Here is an 18,915-nt window from a genome sequence, read left to right on the forward strand (position 1 = left end):
AAACCACTAGTCGGCCCTACTGATCTGTCACATCACCTGCGAATCAAGGAAAATAAATCCAAACTTAACTTTGAGAAAACATAAGGCTGTAAAAGTAAAAAAGTATACCACAGTAAAACACTACTGAAATATGCCAATTCTTACATTTCAAGGAAAAAATATCTAAAATGAACTTTGAAACATCTTCAGAATGTAACAGGGACAAGGTAAACCACGACAAAACACTACTGAAATATTCCAACTCTTGAATTTCCACGAAAGAAATCCAAAATGAACTTAAAAAAAATCAAGAGAATGTAACAGAGACATGGTAAACCACTACAAAACACTACTGAAATAATCCAACTCTTAAATTTCAACGAAAAAAAAAAATCCAAAATGAAGTTTCAAACATCAAGAGAATGTAACAGTGACAAGGTAAACCACGACAAAACACTACTGAAATATTCCAACCCTTGCATTTCAACGAAAGGAATCCAAAATGAACTTTTAAACATCAAGAGAATGTAACAGTGAAAAGGTAAACCAAGACAAAACACTACTGAAATATTCTAACTCTTACATTTCAATAAAAAAAAAAATTAAAATGAATATTGAAACATCAAGAGAATGTAACCGTGACAAGGTAAATAACGACAAAACACTACTAAAATATTCCAACTCTTACATTTCCAGGAAAAAAAAATCTAAAATGAAATTTGAAGCATCAAGAGAATGTAACAGTGACAAGGTAAACCACAAGAAGACAGTACTAAAATATTCCAACTCTTTCAGTTTAACGAAAAAAAAATCAAAAATGAACTTTGAAAAATCAAGTGAATGTAACAGTGACAAGGTAAACTACGACAAAAAAATACTGAAATATTCCAACTCTTACATTTCAAGGAAAAAATAAATCTAAAATGAACTTTGAAACATCAAGAGAATGTAACAGTGACAAGGTAAACCCCGACAAAACACTACTGAAACAATCCAACTCTTACATTTCAACAAAAAAAAATCAAAAATGAACTTCGAAAAATCAAGAGAATGTAACAGTGACAAGGTAAACCACGAGAAAACACTACTGAAATATTCCACCTGTTACTCTTACATTTCAACGAAAAAAAAAATCCAAAATGAACTTTGAAATATCAAGAGAATGTAACAGTGACAAGGTAAACCACGACAAAACACTACTGAAATACTCCAACTCTTACATTTCAATGAAATAAATCCAAAATGAACTTTGAAACATCAAGAGAATGTAACAGTGACAAGATTAACCACGACAAAACACTACTGAAATATTCCAACTCTTACATTTCAAGGGAAAAAAATCTAAAATGAACTTTGAACCATCAAGAGATGTAACAGTGACAAGGTAAACCACGATAAAACAGTACTGAAATATTCCAACTCTTACAGTTCAACGAAAAAAAAAAATCAAAGGTAAACCACGACAAAACACTACTGAAATATCCCAACTCTTACATTTCAAGGGAAAAAAATCTCAAATAAACTTTGAAACATCAAGAGAATGTAACAGTAACTATGTAAACCACGACAAAACATTACTGAAATATTCCAACTCTTGCATTTCAACGAAAAAAGATACAAAATGAACTTTGAAACATCTTCAGAATGTAACAATGACAAGGTAAACCACGACAAATAATACTGAAATATTCCAACTCTTACATTTCAACGAAAGAAATCCAAATGAATTTTGAAAAATCAAGAAAATGTAACAGTGACAAGGTAAACCACGACAAAACACTACTAAAATATTCCAATTCTTAAATTTCAAGGAACAAAATCTAAAATGAACTTTGAAACATCTTCAGAATGTAACAGTGACAAGGTAAACCACGAGAAAACACTACAGAAATATTACAACTCTTGCGTTTCAACGAAAGAAATCCAAAATGAACTTTGAATAATCAAGAGAATGTAACAGTGACATGGTAAACCAGGACAAGACACTACTGAATTATTCCAATTCTTACATTTCAATAAAAAAAAAAATCTAAAATGAACTTTGAAACTTAAAGAGAATGTAACAGTAACAAGGTAAACCACGAGAAAACAGTACTGAAATATTCCAACTCTTACATTTCAACGAAAAAAATCCAAAATGAACTTCGAAAAATCTTCAGAATGTAACAGTGACAAGGTAAACCACGACAAGCACTACTGAAAAATTCCAAATCTTACATTTCAACGAAAGAAATCCAAAATGAACTTTGAAAAATCAAGAGATTGTAACAGTGCCAAGGTAAACCACGACTAAACACTACTGAAATATTCCAACTCTTACATTTCAAGGGAAAAAAAATCTAAAATGAACTTTGAAACATCTTCAGAATGTAACAGTGACAAGGTAAACCACGACAAAACACTACTGAAATATTCCAACTCTTGCATTTCAACAAAAAAAATCCAAAATGAACTTTGAAAAATCAAGAGAATGTAACAGTGACAAGGTAAACCACGACAAAACACTACTGAAATATTCCAACTCTTACATTTCAATAAAAAAAAATTTAAAATGAACTTTGAAACATCAAGAGAATGTAACCGTGATAAGGTAAACCACAACAAACAGTACTGAAATACTCCAACTTTTACATTTCAACGAAAGAAATCCAAAATGAACTTTGAAACATCAAGAGAATGTAACAGTGACAAGGTAAACCACGACAAAACACTACTGAAATAATCCAACTCTTACATTTCAACGAAAAAAAAATCTAAAATGAACTTTGAAACATCAAGAGAATGTAACGGTGGCAAGGTGAACCACGAGAAAACAGTACTGAAATATTCCAACTCTTACATTTCAATGAAAAAAATCTAAAATGAACTTTGAAACATCTTCAGAATGTAACAGTGACATGGTAAACCACGACAAACACTACTGAAATATTCTAACTCTTACATTTCAACGACAGAAATCCAAAATGAACTTTGAAAAATCAAGAGAATGTAACAGTGACAAGGTAAACCAGAGTAAAACACTACTGAAATATTCCAATTCTTACATTTCAAGGAAAAAAAGATCTAAAATGAACATTGAGACACATTCAGAATGTAACAGTGACAAGGTAAACCACGACAAAACACTACTGAAATATTCCAACTCTTGCATTTCAACGAAAGAAATCCAAAATGAACTTAAAAAAATCAAGAGAATGTAACAGTGACAAGGTAAACCAGGACAAAACACTACTGAAATATTCCAACTCTTACATTTCAACAAAAAAAAATCCTAAATAAACTTTGAAATATCAAGAGAATGTAGCAGTGACAAGTTAAACCACGACAAAACACTACTGAAATATTCCAACTCTTACATTTCAACGAAAAAAAAATCCAAAATGAACTTAAAAAAATCAAGAGAATGTGACAGTGACATGGAAAACCAGGACAAAAGACTATTGAAATAATCCAACTCTTACATTTCAACGAAAAAAAATCCAAAATGAACTTTGAAATATCAAGAGAATGTATCAGTAACAAGGTAAACCACGAGAAAACAGTACTGAAATATTCCAACTATTACATTTCAACGAAAAAATCCAAAATGAACTTTGAAACATCTTCAGAATGTAACAGTGACAAGGTAAACCACGACAAAACACTACTAAAATATTCCAATTCTTACATTTCAAGGGAAAAAAAATCTAAAATGAACTTTTAACCATCAAGAGATGTAACAGTGACAAGGTAAACCACGAGAAAACAGTACTGAAATATTCAAACTCTTACAGTTCAACGAAAAAAAAAATCAAAAATGAAGTGTCAAGGTAAACCACAACAAAACACTACTGAAACATTCCAACTCTTACATTTCAAGGAAAAAAAAAATCTAAAATGAACTTTGAAACATAAAGAGAATGTATCAGTAACAAGGTAAACCACGACAAACACTACTGAAATATTCCAACTCTTACATTTCAACGAAAAAAATCCAAATGAACTTGGAAAAATCAAGTAAATGTAACAGTGACAAGGTAAACCACAAGTAGACACTACTAAAATATTCCAATTCTTACATTTCAAGGGAAAAAAAATATCTAAAATGAACTTTGAAACATCTTCAGAATGTAAAAGTGACAAGGTAAACCCTGACAAAACACTACTTAAATATTCCAACTCTTCCATTTTAACGACAGAAATCCAAAATGAACTTTGAAAAATCAAGAGAATGTAACAGTGACAAGGTAAACCACAGTAAAACACTTCTGAAATATTCCAATTCTTACATTTCAAGGGAAAAAAAATCTAAAATGAACTGTGAAACATCTTCAGAATGTAACAGTGACAAGGTAAACCACGACAAAACACTACTGAAATATTCCAACTCTTGCATTTTAACGAAAGAAATCCAAAATGAACTTAAAAAAATCAAGAGAATGTAACAGTGACATGGAAAACCAGGACAAAACACTACTGAAATTATCCAACTCTTACACTTCAACGAAAAAAAATCCAAAATGAACTTTGAAATATCAAGAGAATGTAGTAGTGACAAGTTAAACCACGACAAAACACTACTGAAATATTCCAACTCTTGCATTTCAACGAAAGAAATCCAAAATGAACTTAAAAAAATCAAGAGAATGTAACGGTGACAAGGTAAACCAGGACAAAACACTACTGAAATATTCCAACTCTTACATTTCAACGAAAAAAAATCCTAAATGAACTTTGAAATATCAAGAGAATGTAACAGTGACAAGGTAAACCACGACAAAACACTACTGAAAAACTCCAACTTTTACATTTCAAGAAAAAAAAAATCTAAAATGAACTTTGAACCATCAAGAGATGTAACAGTGCCAATGTAAACCACGAGAAAACAGTACTGAAATATTCCAACTCTTACAGTTCAACGAAAAAAAAAATCAAAAATGAAGTGACAAGGTAAACCACGACAAAACACTACTGAAATATTCAAACTCTTACATTTCAATAAAAAAAAATCTAAAATCAACTTTGATACATAAAGAGAATGTATCAGTAACAAGGTAAACCACGAGAAAACAGTACTGAAATATTCCAACTCTTACATTTCAACGAAAAAAATCCAAAATGAACTTCGAAACATCTTCAGAATGTAACAGTTACAAGGTAAACCACGAAAAACACTAATTAAATATTCCAATTCTTACATTTCAAGGGAAAAAAAAATCTAAAATGAACTTTGAAACATCTTCAGAATGTAACAGTGACAAGGTAAACCACGAGAAAACACTACTGAAATATTCCAACTCTTACATTTCAACGAAAGAAATCCAAAATAAACTTTGAAACATCAAAAGAATGTAACAGTGACAAGGTGAACCATGACAAAACACTACTAGAAATATTCCAACTCTTACCTTTCAAGGAAAAAAAAATCTAATATGAACTTTGAATCATCATGATAATGTAACAATGACAAGGTAAACGACATTAAAACACTACTGAAATATACCAACTCTTACATTTCAACGAAAAAAAACATCTAAAATGAACTTTGAAACATGTTCAGAATGTAACAGGGACAAGGTAAACCACGACAAAACACTACTGAAATATTCCAGCTCTTACATTTCAAGGAAAAGAAATCCAAAATGAACTTTGAACCATCAAGAGATGTAACAGTGACAAGGTAAACCACGAGAAAACAGTACTGAAATATTCCAACTATTACAGTTCAACAAAAAAAAATCAAAAATGAAGTGACAAGGTAAACCACGACAAAACACTACTGAAATATTCCAACTCTTACATTTCAAGGAAAAATATCTAAAATGAACTTTGAAACATAAAGAGAATGTAACAGTAACAAGGTAAACAACGAGAAAACAGTACTGAAATATTCCAGCTATTACATTTTAACGAAAAAAATCCAAAATGAACTTTGAAACATCTTCAGAGTGTAACAGTGGCAAGGTAAACCCCGACAAAACACTACTGAAATATTCCAACTTTTGCATTTCAACGAAAGAAATCCAAAATGAACTTTGAAATACTACTGAAATATTCTAAATGAATTTTGAAAAAAAAATCTGAAATGAACTTTGAAATATCTTCGGAATGTAACAGTGACATGGTAAACCACGACAAAATACTACTGAAATAATCTAATTCTTGCATTTCAACAAAAAGAAATCCAAAATGAACTTTGAAAAATCATAAGAATGTAATGGTGGCAAGGTGAACCACGACAAAACAATTCTAGAAATAACCCAACTCTTACCTATTAATGATAAAAAAAATGTAATATGAAATTTTAATCATAAATAGAATGTAATAATGACAAGATAAACGACATTAAAACACTACTGAAATATTCCAATTCTTACATTTCAAGGAAAAAATATCTAAAATGAACTTTGAAACATCTTCAGAATGTAACAGTGACAAGGTAAACCACGACAAAACACTACTGAAATATTCCAACTCTTGCATTTCCACGAAAGAAATCCAAAATGAACTTAAAAAAATCAAGATAATTTAACAGTGACATTGTAAACCATTACAAAACACTATTGAAATAGTCAAACTCTTACATTTCAACGAAAAAAAAATCCAAAATAAACTTTGAAATATAAAGAGAATGTAACAGTGACAAGGTAAACTACGACAAAACATTAATGAAATTCTCCAACCCTTACATTTCAATGAAAGGAATCCAAAATGAACTTTGAATCATCAAGAGAATGTAACAGTAAAAAGGTAAACCAAGACAAAACACTAATGAAATATTCTAACTCTTACATTTCAATAAAAAAAAAATCTAAAATGAATATTGAAACATCAAGAGAATGTAACCGTGACAAGGTAAATCACGACAAAAAACTACTGAAATATTCCAACTCTTACATTTCAAGGAAAAAAAAATCTACAAAAATCTGTCGTGACAGTACTGAAATATTCCAACTCTTTCAGTTTAACTAAAAAAAAAATCAAAAATGAACTTTGAAAAATCAAGGGAATGTAACAGTGACAAGGTAAACTACGACAAAACACTACTGAAATATTCCAACTCTTACATTTCAAGGAAAAAATAAATCTAAAATGAACTTTGAAACATCAAGAGAATGTAACAGTGACAAGATAAACCCCGACAAAACACTACTGAAACAATCCAACTCTTACATTTCAACAAAAAAAAATCAAAAATGAACTTCGAAAAATCAAGAGAATGTAACAGTGACAAGGTAAACCACGAGAAAACACTACTGAAATATTCCACCTCTTGCATTTCAACGAACAAAAAAATCCAATATGAACTTTGAAACATCTTCAGAATGTAACAGTGACACGGTAAACCACAACAAAACACCACTGAAATTATCCAACTCTTACATTTCAACAAAAAAAAAAAAAAATCAAAAATCAACTTTGAAACATCAGGAGAATGTAACAGTGACAAGGTAAACCACGAGAAAACACTACTGAAATATTCCAACTCTTACATTTCAACGAAAAAAAAACTAAAATGAACTTTGAAGCATCAAGAGAATGTAACAGTGGCAAGGTAAACCACGAGAAAGCAGTACTGAAATATTCCAACTCTTATATTTCAACGAAAAAATCCAAAATGAACTTTGGAACATCTTCAGAATGTAACAGTGACAAGGTAAACCACAACAAACACTACTGAAATATTCTAACTCTTACATTTCAACGAAAGAGATCCAAAATGAACTTTGAAAATCAAGAGAATGTAACAGTGACAAGGTAAACCAGAGTAAAACACTACTGAAATATTCAAACTCTTACATTTCAAGGAAAAACAAATCTAAAATGAACTTTGAAACATCTTCAGAATGTAACAGTGACAAGGTAAACTACGACAAAACCCTACTGAAATATTCCAAATTTTGCATTTTAATGAAATAAATCCAAAATGAACTTAAAAAAATCAAGATAATTTAACAGTGACATGTTAAACCAGGACAAAACACTATTGAAATAATCCAAATCTTAAATTTCAACGAAAAAAAAAATACAAAATGAACTTTTAAACATCAAGAGAATGTAACAGTGACAAGGTAAACCACAACAAAACACGACTGAAATATTCCAACTCTTACATTACAATTAAAGAAATCCAAAATGAACTTTGAAACATCATGAGAATTTAACAGTGACAAGGTAAATCATGACAAAACACTACTGAACTATTCCAACTGTTACATTTCAAGGTAAAAAAATCTAAAATGAACTTTGAAACATCAAGAGATGTAACAGTGACAAGGTAAACCACGATAAAACAGTACTGAAATATTCCAACTCTTACAGTTCAACGAAAAAAAAAATCAAAAATGAAGTGACAAGGTAAACCACGACAAACCACTACTGAAATATTCCAACTCTTACATTTCAAGGAAAAAAATCTAAAATGAACTTTGAAACATAAAGAGAATGTAACAGTAACAAGGTAAACCACGAGAAAACAGTACTGAAATATTCCAACTCTTACATTTCAACGAGAAAATCCAAAATGAACTTTGAAACATCTTCAGAATGTAACAGTGACAAGGTAAACCACGACAAACAATACTGAAATATTCCAACTCTTACATTTCAACGAAAGAAATCCAAATGAATTTTGAAAAATCAAGAAAATGTAACAGTGACAAGGTAAACCACGACAAAACACTACTAAAATATTCCAATTCTTAAATTTCAAGGAACAAAATCTAAAATGAACTTTGAAACATCTTCAGAATGTAACAGTGACAAGGTAAACCACGAGAAAACACTACAGAAATATTACAACTCTTGCGTTTCAACGAAAGAAATCCAAAATGAACTTTGAAAAATCAAGAGAATGTAACAGTGACATGGTAAACCACGAGAAAACAGTACTGAAATATTCCAACTCTTACATTTCAACGAAAAAAATCGAAAATGAACTTTGAAAAATCTTCAGAATGTAACAGTGACAAGGTAAACTACGACAAGCACTACTGAAATATTCCAAATCTTACATTTTAACTAAAGAAATCCAAAATTAACTTTGAAACATCAAGAGAATGTAACAGTTACAAGGTAAACCACGACAAAACACTACTGAAATATTCCAACTCTTACATTGCAAGGGGAAAAAAAATCTAAAATGAACTTTGAAACATCTTCAGAATGTAACAGTGACGAGGTAATCCACGACAAAACACTACTGAAATATTCCAACACTTGCATTTCAACAAAAGAAATCCAAAATGAACTTTGAAAAATCAAGAGAATGTAACAGTGACAAGGTAAACCACGACAAAACACTACTGAAATATTCCAACGTTTATATTTCAATAAAAAAAAAATTTAAAATGAACTTTGAAACATCAAGAGAATGTAACCGTGATAAGGTAAACCACGACAAAACACTACTGAAATACTCCAACTTTTACATTTCAACGAAAGAAATCCAAAATGAATGAAAACACTACTGAAATAATCCAAGTCTTGCATTTCAACGAAAAAAATCCAAAATGAACTTTGAAATATCAAGAGAATGTAACAGTGACAAGGTAAACCACGACAAAACACTACTGGAATATTCCAACTCCTACATTTCAACAAAAAAAAAAATATAAAATGAACTTTAAAACATCAAGAGAATGTAACAGTGACAAGGTAAACCATGAATAAACACTACTTAAATATTCCAACTCTTACATTTCAAGGAAAAAAAAATCTAAAATGAACTTTTAAACATCTTCAGAGTGTAACAGTGACAAGGTAAACCACGACAAAACACTACTGAAATATTCCAACTCCTACGTTTCAACGAAAGAAATTCAAAATGAACTTTGAAAAATCAACAGAATGTAACAGTGACTAGGTAAACCACGACAAAACACTACTGAAATATTCCAACTCTTACATTTGAACGAAAGAAATCCAAAATGAACTTTGAAAAATCAAGTGAATGTAACAGTGACAAGGTAAACCACGACAAAACACTACTGAAATATTCCAACTCTTATATTTCAACAAAAAAATATCTAAAATGAGTTTGAAACATCAAGAGAATTTAACACTGACAAGGTAAATCACGACAAAACACTACTGAAATATTCCAACTCCTACGTTGCAACGAGATAAATCCAAAATGAACTTTGAAAAAACAAGAGAATGTAACAGTGACTAGGTAAACCACGACGAAACACTACTGAAATATTCCAACTCTTACATTTCAACGAAAGAAATCCAAAATGAACTTTGAAATATCAAGAGAATGTAACAGTGACAAGGTAAACCACGACAAAACACTACTGAAATAATCCAAGTCTTGCATTTCAACGAAAAAAATCCAAAATGAACTTTGAAATATCAAGAGAATGTAACAGTGACAAGGTAAACCACGACAAAATACCACTGAAATAATCCAACTCATACATTTCGAAAAAAAAAAAATCTAAAATGAACTTTAAAACATCAAGAGAATGTAACAGTTACAAGGTAAACCACGAATAAACACTACTGAAACATTCCAATTCCTACGTTTCAACGAAAGAAATCCAAAATGAACTTTGAAAAATCAAGTGAATGTAACAGTGACAATGTAAACCACGACAAAACACTACTGAAATATTCAAACTCTTACATTTCAACGAAAGAAATCCAAAATAAACTTTGAAAAATCAAGTGAATGTATCAATCCAAAATGAACTTTGAAACATCTTCAGAATGTAACAGTGAAAAGTTAAACAACGACAAACACTACTGAAATATTCCAACTCTTACATTTTAACGAAAGAAATCCAAAGTGAACTTTGAAAAATCAAGAGAATGTAACAGTGACAAGGTAAACCACGACAAAACACTAGTGAAATATTCCAACTCTTACATTTCAAGGGGAAAAAAATCTAATATGAACTTTGAAACATCTTCAGAATGTAACAGTGACAATGTAGACCATGACGAAACACTATTTAAATAATTCAATTCTTGCTTTTAAACGAAAGAAATCCAAAAATAACTTTGAAAAAACAAGAGAACATAGCAATGATAAGGTAAACCATGACGAAACAGTCCTGAATTGTTCAAACTCTTAAATTTCAACAACAAAAAATCCAAAATGAATTTTGAAACCTCAGAAGAATGTAACAGTGACAAGGTAAACCACGAGAAAACACTACTGAAATAATCCAACTCTTACATTTCAACAAAAAAAAATCAAAAATGAACTTTGAAACATCAAGAGAATGTAACAGTGACAAGATAAACCACGACAAAACACCACTGAAATTATCCAACTCTTGCATTTCAACGAAAAAAATCCAAAATGAACTTTGAAACATCTTCAGAATGTAACTGTGAAAAGGTAAACCACGACAAACACCTCTGAAATATTCCAAGTCTTACATTTCAACGAAAAAAAAATCCAAAATGAAATTTTAAAAATCAAGAGAATGTAACAATGACATTGTAAACCACGACAAAACACTACTGAAATATTGCAACTCTTACATTTCAAGGAAAAAAAAATCTAAAATGAACTTTTAAACATCTTCACAGTGTAACAGTGACATGGTAAACCACGAGAAAACACTACTGAAATATTCCAACTCCTACGTTTCAACGAAAGAAATCCAAAATGAACTAAAAAAATCAATAGAATGTAACAGTGACATGGAAAACCAGGACAAAACACTATTGAAATAATCCAACTCTTACATTTCAACGAAAAAAAAATCCAAAATGAACTTTGAAATATCAAGAGAATGTAACGGTGACAAGGTAAACCACGACAAAACACTACTGAAAAACTCCAACTCTTACATGTCAACGAAAGAAATCCAAAATGAACTTTGAAACATCAAGAGAATGTAACATTGACAAGATTAACCACAACAAAACACTACTGAAATATTCCAACTTTTAAATTTCAATAAAAAAAATCTAAAATGAACTTTGAACCATCAAGATATGTAACAGTGCCAATGTAAACCACGAGAAAACAGTACTGAAATATTCCAACTCTTACAGTTCAACGAAAAACAAAATGAACTTTGAACCATCAAGATATGTAACAGTGCCAATGTAAACCACGAGAAAACAGTACTGAAATATTCCAACTCTTACATTTCAAGGAAAAAAAAATCTAAAATGAACTTTGAAACATAAAGAGAATGTATCAGTAACAAGGTAAACCACGAGAAAACAGTACTGAAATATTCCAACTATTACATTTCAACGAAAAAATCCAAAATGAACTTTGAAACATCTTCAGAATGTAACAGTGAAAAGGTAAACCACGACAAACACTACTGAAATATTCCAACTCTTACATTTTAACGAAAGAAATCCAAAATGAACTTTGAAAAATCATGAAAATGTAACAGTGACAAGGTAAACCACGACAAAACACTACTGAAATATTCCAATTCTTACATTTCAAGGGGAAAAAAATCTAATATGAACTTTGAAACATCTTCAGAATGTAACAGTGACAAGGTAAACCACGACAAAACACTACTGAAATAATCTAACTCTTACATTATAGCAAAGAAAATAAAAAATGAACTTTGAAACATAAAAAGAATGTAATTGTGGCAAGGTAAACCACGACAAAACGCTATTGAAATATTCCAGTTTATACTTTTCAAGGAACAAAAAAAATATATAATGAGCTTTGAAACATCAAGAGAATGTAACTGTGACAAGATAATCCACGACAAAACACTACTGAAATAATCCAACTCTTACATTTCAACAAAAAAAAAATCAAAAATGAACTTTGAAACATCAATAGAATGTAAGAGTGACAAGATAAACCACGACAAAACACCACGGAAATTATCCAACTCTTGCATTTCAACGAAAAAAATCCAAAATGAACTTTTAAACATCTTCAGAATGTAACAGTGAAAAGGTAAACCACGACAAACACTACTGAAATATTCCAAATCTTAAATTTCAACGAAAAAAAAACCAAAATGAACTTTGAAACATCAAGAGAATGTAACAGTTACAAGGTAAACCACGACAAAACACTACTGAAATATTGCAACTCTTACATTTCAAGGAAAAAAAAATCTAAAATGAACTTTTAAACATCTTCACAGTGTAACAGTGACAAGGTAAACCACGACAAAACACTACTGAAATATTCCAACTCCTACGTTTCAACGAAAGAAATCCAAAATGAACTTTGAAAAATCAAGAGGATGTCACAGTGACAATGTAAACCACGACAAAACACTACTGAAATATTCAAACTCTTACATTTGAACGAAATAAATCCAAAATAAACTTTGAAAAATCAAGAGAATGTAACAGTAACAATGTAAACCACGAAAAAATACCACAGAAATAATCCAACTATTGCATTTCAACAAAAAAAAAATCAAAAATGAAATTTGAAAAATCAAGAGAATGTAATAGTGACAAGTTAAACCACGACTAAACTACTGAAATATTCCAACTCCTACATTTTAACGAAAGAAATCCAAAATAAACTTTGAAAAACCAAGAGAATGTAACAGTGACTAGGTAAACCACGACGAAACACTACTGAAATATTCCAACTCTTACATTTCAACGAAAGAAATCCAAAATGAACTTTGAAAGATCAAGTGAATGTAACAGTGACAAGGTAAACAACGACAAAACACTACTGAAATAATCCAAGTCTTACATTTCAACGAAAAAAATCCAAAATGAACTTTGAAACATCAAGAGAATGTAAGAGTGACAAGGTAAACCACGACAAAACACTACTGAAATATTCCAACTCATACATTTCAACAAAAAGAAAATCTAAAATGAACTTTAAAACATCAAGAGAATGTAACAGTGACAAGGTAAACCATGAATAAACACTACTGAAATATTGCAACTCTTACATTTCAAGGAAAAAAAAAATCTAAAATGAACTTTTAAACATCTTCACAGTGTAACAGTGACAAGTTAAACCACGACAAAACACTACTGAAATATTCCAACTCCTACGTTTCAACGAAAGAAATCCAAAATGAACTTTGAAAAATCAATAGAATGTAACAGTGACAGGGTAAACCACGACAAAACACTACTGAAATATTCCAACTCTTACATTTGAACGAAAGAAATCCAAAATAAACTTTGAAAAATCAAGAGAATGTAACAATGACTAGGTAAACCATCACAAAACACTAGTTGAATAATCCAAATCTTACAGTTCAACAAAAAAAAAATCTAAAATGAGCTTTGAAACATCAAGAGAATGTAATGGTGATAATGTAAATTACGACAAAACACTACTAATATATTCCAACTCCTACGTTTCAACGAGATAAATCCAAAATGAACTTTGAAAAACCAAGAGAATGTAACAGTGACAAGGTAAACCACGACGAAACACTACTGAAATATTCCAATTCTTACATTTAAACGAAAGAAATCCAAAATGAACTTTGAATTATCAAGAGAATGTAACAGTGACAAGGTAAACCACGACAAAACACTACTGGAATTTTCCAACTCCTACATTTCAACAAAAAAAAACCTAAAATGAAATTTAAAACATCAAGAGAATGTAACAGTGACAAGGTAAACCACGAAAAAAAACTACTGAAACATTCCAATTCCTACATTTTACTTAAAGAAATCCACAATGAACATTGAAACATCAGGTGGATGTAACAGTGACAATGTAAACCACGACAAAAACTACTGAAATAATAAAACTCCTGCATTTCAACGAAAAAATCCAAAATAAACTTTTAAAATTCAAGACAATGTAACAGTGGCACAATTAAACCAAGACAAAACACTACTGAAATAATCCAACTTTTGCATTTCAACGAAATAAAATCCAAAATGAAATTTGAAACAGCAAGAGAATGTAACAGTAACAAGGTAAGCCACGAGAAAACAGTACTGAAATATTCCAACTCTTAAATTTCAGCAAAAAAATCCATAATGAACTTTGAAACATCTTCAGAATGTAACAGTGACAAGGTAAACCACGACAAAACATTACTGAAATATTCCAACTCTTACATTTCAACGAAAAAAAAATCCAAATTGAACTTTGAAACATCGAAAGAATGTAACAATGACAAGGTTAACCGCGACAAAACACTACTGAAATATTCCAACTCTGGCATTTCAACAAAAAAGATCCCAGATGAACTTTGAAACATCAAGAGAATGTAACAGTAACAAGGTAAACCTTGAAAAATACTACTGAAATATTCCAACTCTTATATTTCAACAAAAAAAAAAATCTAAAATGAACTTTGAAACATCAAGAGAATGTAACAGTGACATGGTAAACCACGACAAAACACTACTGAAATATTCCAACTCTTTCATTTCAAATAAAAAGATCCAAATGAACTTTGAAGCATCAAGAGAATGTAACAGTGACAAGGTAAACCACGACAAAACACTACTGAAATATTTCAACTCTTACAGTTCGACGAAAATAAATCTAAAATGAACTTTGAAACATCAAGAGAATGTAACAGTGACATGGTAAACCATGACAAAACACTACTGAAATATTCCAACTCTGGCATTTCAACGAAAAAGATCCCAGATGAACTTTGAAACATCAAGAGAATGTAACGGTAACAAGGTAAACCTTGAAACATACTACTGAAATATTCCAACTCTTATATTTCAACAAAAAAAAATCTAAAATGAACTTTGAAACATCAAGAGAATGTAACAGTGACATGGTAAACCACGACAAAACACTACTGAAATATTCCAACTCTTGCATTTAAACGAAAAAAATCCAAAATGGAATTTGAAGCATCACCACGACAAAACACTACTGAAATATTCCAACTCTTACAGTTAGAAGAAAATAAATCCAAAATGAACTTTGAAAAATCAAGAGAATATAACAGTGACAAGTTAAACCACGACTAAACACTACTGAAATAATCCAACTCTTGCATTTCAACGATAAAAAATCCAATATGAACTTTGAAACATCACGACAATGTAACAGTAACAAGGTAAATCACGAGAAAACAGTACTGAAATATGCCAACTCTTACATTTCAACGAATGAAGTCCAAAATGAACTTTGAATCATCAAGAGAATGTAACAGTGACAAGGTAAACCTCGACCAACACTACTGAAACATTACAACTCTTACATTTCAACGAATTAAATCCAATATGAACTTTAAAACATCAAGAGATTGTAACAGTGACAAGGTAAACCACAACAAAACACTACTGAAATATTCCAACTCTTACATTTCAAGGGTAAAAAAAAATCTGAAATGAACTTTGATGCATCAAGAGAATGTAACAGTGATAAGTTAAACCACGAGAAAACAGTAGGTTCTACTGAAATATTCCAACTCATACAGTTCAACGAAAAATATCAAAAATGAACTTTGAAACATCTTCAGAATGTTACAGTGACAAGGTAAATCACGACAAACACTACTGAAATATTCCAATTCTTACATTTTAACGAAAGAAATCCAAAATGAACTTTGAAACATCTTCAGAGTGTAATAGTGACAAGGTAAACCCCGACAAACACTACTGAAATATTCCAACTCTTACATTTCTACGAAAGAAATCCAAAGTGATCTTTGAAATATCAAGAGAATGTAACAGTGACAAGGTAAACCACGACGAAACACTACCGAAATATTCCAACTTACATTTCAAGGAAAAAAAAATCTAAAATGAACTTTGAAACATCAAGAAAATGTAACAGTGACAAGGTAACCACGACAAAACACTATTGAAATATTCCAACTCTTGCATTTCAACGAAAAAAATCCTAAATGAACTTTGAAACATCTTCAGAATGTAACAGTGACATGGTAAACCACGACGAAACAATACTGAAATATTCCGACTCTTACATTTCAACAAAAAAAAATCCAAAATGAACTTTGACACATCAAGAGAATGTAACAGTGGCAAGGTAAACCACGAGAAAACACTACTGAAATATTCCAACTCTTACATTTCAACGAAAGAAATCCAAAATGGACTTTGAAACATCTTCAGAATGTAACAGTGGCAAAAAAATAATAAAAAAGAAGTTAAAAAAACTTAAAAAAAGTATAAAAAATGGGGGGGGGGGCAAGGGGAGGGGGCCCAAAACGTTGGAGGGAGGGGGCCCTGGTGGTTAGGGTCATTGGTACTTATGATCTTTGACGGTTCATACTCATATACACCTCACTACTTGATTTGCATGGATTTCTAAGGGTTGTTCTGAATTTCAATATTAAAATTCTTTTCTTGACGTCTACATCTCTATTAGTATCAACTTTTTAGTATACTATGACGTTAGACCAGGTTTTATATTGACAACACTGTTCCAACGGTAATTGTGTATTATACAGAACACATCGGTGAAGTAAAGCTATGTCAACTCACAAGACCATTTTTTCATCGTTAATCATTCCCATAGATTTATACTATTCCAAATGTAAAATTAATAAGCTATGAGTTAACAACCCCTCGGTTTTACCTTAACTGCTAATCAGCTTAACCCTTTTTTACCACCTTCATACGATCCGATCACTAATTAGGATCATTCACACCCCTATTATTTAATCAACAATTAAGATCGTTCATATAGTCCAATTCCCAAATGCTATACCCTTTTTTTGCAAATATAGTTATTTTTTGTTAAATGATTTAACACCATATACCAATCAATCAATTCTGAGTGTAGCAACCTATTCTTTAATTAGCAGCGACACATTCCTAACAAACTAGTCCTGACTAAAGGCAATTTTCCAAAAAATAAGTGTTGGCTCAGAAACCCGTCTGGTTGCATTACACAATCTCGTGTGATCTTTGAAAAGGTGTATAGGTCTGAGCAAATAGCATGGCAAGGAACACAATGTACCCAAAAAGCACGGCAAGGAACATAATGTACGCAAAATGGAACGTTACACTCTACTAGCGTAAAGAATGAGGCGTTGAGGAGGGGACAGTCCCTTTCGTATACGGAATAATTTCTGTTCATTTTAAGATTTATTGTTGCTTCTTACTTTCAGTTAAAAAACTAGTTTTTTTAATTACTATAATAGGCCTACACTTTGTTGTGTTTTAAGGAATAAAATAATGAATAAAGCTTTCACTACAGGAGTTAAACCAAATTTTCCAACCTAATAATTTTTGGCTTGGCGAGTTTAATAAAATAATACAGCTAACAGAACAAGCTAAAAGCTGTGTTAAAAGTCATTATTTGTCATCAATCATTATATCTTTTGTATTTTAGGACTTTCCTGACTTAAATCTGTGTCGTATTCAAGTGTTGATGATAGTATAGTATTTCCTTTTTTTTACAGTGAAAGCTTTCTGTAAAATAAAATAAACAGCTTAACTTTAAAAATAGAGTTCAGTCAGAAGACAATATTTAATCTTTGCATCCTCTTCTTAAATTTGATACCGTAATCAGATTTCTAATGTCTTTGTCTGTTGGACCACTGTATGTTTCCAGCTTTGTTAAGACAGGATATGCTTTGTTGTAGTTAAGAGTCATTATTTGTCATTAATAATTATATCTTTTGTATTTTAGAACTTTCCTGAGTTAAATCTGTGTTGTATCCAAGTGTTGATGATAGTATAATACTTCTCATAATTTGCATTAACTCCGTTCCAAGATCTTTCATGGACTTGCCATGTATTCCAAAAATGGCTGATATCATCACAGTTTCTGAGGACTCTTTCATCGAAAACGGCAATTCTAAATAGTTAAATTTTCTGTTACAGAAAAAAAGTTAGTTTTAGTGTTTTTATTTGAATTGTTTGGGGGTAATTTGAGTTCGAGCTGACTTTTAAATGGAGAACCGCCACTACGTGACCTTATTAACAGTGTTATTTAATGTTTCCTCAACAGGTTTGTCCTAAAGGGCCAAATAAATATGGATCATGGTTTAGAATTTATTTTATTAAAGTATTTGTGTGTATGTGTGTTTGTAATTTAAATGTAATGTATTACTAAAATCA

General features: G+C 30.7%; 1 protein-coding gene across 1 annotated transcript in view; it reads left to right on the plus strand.

The window, feature by feature from the left end:
* Nucleotides 1-18,915, plus strand: part of LOC148948148 (uncharacterized) — a 374,053-nt gene that overhangs the window by 45,959 nt on the left and 309,179 nt on the right. The window contains exon 2 of the mRNA XM_089095709.1: nt 18,185-18,230. The gene's annotated coding sequence lies outside the window, so the exon portion shown is untranslated. The remainder of the gene's footprint in view (nt 1-18,184; nt 18,231-18,915) is intronic.

Source organism: Artemia sp. Qi Xiang Cuo, chromosome 10 (assembly GCF_049724085.1).
Source record: "Artemia sp. Qi Xiang Cuo chromosome 10, ASM4972408v1, whole genome shotgun sequence".
Classification (NCBI taxonomy): Eukaryota; Metazoa; Arthropoda; class Branchiopoda; order Anostraca; family Artemiidae; genus Artemia; species Artemia sp. Qi Xiang Cuo.